This window comes from Scylla paramamosain, chromosome 46 (assembly GCF_035594125.1).
Source record: "Scylla paramamosain isolate STU-SP2022 chromosome 46, ASM3559412v1, whole genome shotgun sequence".
Classification (NCBI taxonomy): Eukaryota; Metazoa; Arthropoda; class Malacostraca; order Decapoda; family Portunidae; genus Scylla; species Scylla paramamosain.
Window position 1 is genome coordinate 6,260,858 of NC_087196.1, and position 2,500 is coordinate 6,263,357.

General features: G+C 38.6%; 1 protein-coding gene and 1 long non-coding RNA gene across 2 annotated transcripts in view; one reads left to right on the forward strand and one right to left on the reverse strand.

Moving 5' to 3' along the window:
- Window positions 1-2,500, reverse strand: part of LOC135094692 (uncharacterized) — a 199,737-nt gene that overhangs the window by 1,278 nt on the left and 195,959 nt on the right. The gene's annotated exons all lie outside the window — the stretch shown is intronic.
- The window catches only part of LOC135094693 (uncharacterized), a 91,894-nt gene continuing 90,218 nt past the window's right edge, over window positions 825-2,500 (forward strand). The window contains exon 1 of the long non-coding RNA XR_010263925.1: window positions 825-1,013. This is a non-coding gene — a long non-coding RNA (uncharacterized LOC135094693). The remainder of the gene's footprint in view (window positions 1,014-2,500) is intronic.

The following is a 2,500-nucleotide window of genomic DNA, read 5'->3' on the forward strand; positions in this document are numbered from 1 at the left end:
GATATATCTCTGGTTTATTGGCACCATTCCTTCTGAGAGTGGCGGCGCCGTGACCTCCTCCACAGACCCGCTGGTGACCCGACAGAACTCAGGGTGACTCTGATTGACCTGATGGTGGTGGTGGTGGTGGTGGTAGTGTATATTAGTAGTGGTGGTAGTAGTAGTAGTAGCAGTAGTAGTAGTAGTAGTAGTAGTAGTAGTAGTTGTTGTTGTTGTTGTTGTTGTTGTTGTTGTTGTAGTAGTAGTAGTAGTAGTAGTAGTAGTAGTAGTAGTAGTAGTAGTAGTAGTAGTAGTAATAGTAGTAGTAGTAGTAGTTGTTGTTGTTGTTGTTGTTGTTGTTGTTGTTGTTGTTGCTGCTGTTGTTGTTGTTGTAGTAGTAGTAGTAGAAGTAGTAGTAGTAGTAGTAGTAGTAGTAGTAGTAGTAGTAGTAGTAGTAGTAGTAGTAGTAGTAGTAGTAGTAGTAGTAGCAACATCAACACCAGCAGTATGTATATGCGTGTATGTGTGTATGTATGTATGTATGTACAATATAAATGCATTTATTTTCAAGTGTATTTTTTTGCATGTATATTTTCCTATGTTCAAACTATCCATTTGTATGTATGTATGCAAGGATGTATGCGCGTTGCCTAAGCCAGCACACACACACACACACACACACAACGTCGTACCAAGATAATACAGGAAACTTCAAGGGAAAATATTGTTCTTGTCAAATACAGCTAAAAAATACGTAACACTCCCACTCTCTCTCTCTCCCTCTCTCTGGTGGGCGGTGATGGTGGTGGAAGCAGTCAGGCCTCAGTGTATCGCGTGCCGTCGTGAGGGGAGTGTCGCCGCCCCTTCGTCTCCTCCCCGTGCGACTCTCGGCAAACTTTTAACTCCTTTACCAGTGAATTGTTCCACGCCTACCTCTGCTGCCCCGACCCTTAGTGGCACCAGGAGCGACGCAGTGCTGTATCTAACCCTCCCTTTGCGATGCTTTTACTGAGATATCGTTCAAAATAATAAGAGTGAGTTGAAATGCTTGAGTTGAGATTTATTTATTTATTTATTTTATTTTATTTTTTTTGAGAGAGAAAGAGAGGAAATGTTGAGGAAGAAATGTGACGGTGGTTATTTTTGTTTTTGGTTTTTATTTTTCATTTATTTTTTTATTTTTTTTCGTTTTTCGTTACTTTTCTCAATATTGATTGTTTGCGTGATTGTGTTTAGTTTTTTTCTTTTTTTTTTCGTGTGTGTGTGTGTGTGTGTGTGTGTGTGTGTGTGTGTGTGTGTTATGTCAAAGGTTCATAACGGAAGCTTAAGTATATACTTTTAAAATTACCTTCATTATTATTATTATCATTATCATCATCATTATTATTATTATCATTATTATTATTATTATTATTATTATTATTATTATTATTACTGTTAGTATTACCGTCGTTCTTATTATTATTATTAATAATAGTAGTAGTAGTAGTAGTACATCCTTGTGCAAATTAATTGAAACAGGCAATGAAAATATGTTTCCCAAGGATCTTTATTTTTCAAACAAACTAAAACATCTGATAAATGCAAATTAGTAACGGATATGGCCTCCTCTGTTTTTTATGAGCATTTGAACGCGGTTTGGCATAGAATCCACTAGATTTGAACAGTCACTGTTGATTTTTGGGTCCCTGTACCATACCTGAATCAGTGCCTGAATGAGCATTTCTTTAGTTGTGCAGTCCATTGTACGAAGCCTACTTTTGCAAATGGCCCACAAATTTTCAATTGGGCTTACGTCTGGAGAGTTGCCCGGCCAATCAAGCACTTGTATATTCTTCTCTGTCATGAAATTCTTCACAATTTTTGATGTGTGACAGGGAGCAAGGTCCTGTTGAAAGATCCCAGAACCATCAGGAAACCTCTTCTCTAGCTCTGGAACAAGTCTTTTTTGAAGAACATCAATGTATTGTGCTGAACGCATCATTCGTTCAACTGGATGAAGGCTTCCGACACCATAATAACTAAAGCATCCCCAAAACATCTTCTTAAGAGGGTGTTTAACACATTGATCAATGTGAGAATCCCGAATCTTCTCTCCTGATGACCTACGAACATGCTGGCTTCTCTGACCCTGTACAAAAAAATGGCTCTCATCACTAAAAATGACTTTTCTCCACTGTTCCTTGGTCCAATCTTTGTACTTCTTTGCCCACTTATACCGTTTTTCTTTCATTGCTTTGGTTAGAAGCTGTTTTTTCACAGGTCTTCTGGCTCTTCTACCAACTGCGAGGAGCCGTCTGCGAACTGTAGAGGAACTAATTTCGATTCCTTTCTGCTTTAAATCTGTATTCAAAGCGTCGCTCGTTTTGCGTGGATCTTTTTTGCTTTGTCGAATTAAGTAGGCATCGTCTCTTGGAGTAGTTTTTTTCTTACGGCCACATTTCCCCTTACGTTTAGGAGTAACCGATCCAGTGTCATGCTTCAATTTAATGACACGGCTAACAGTTGCAAGACTCACTCC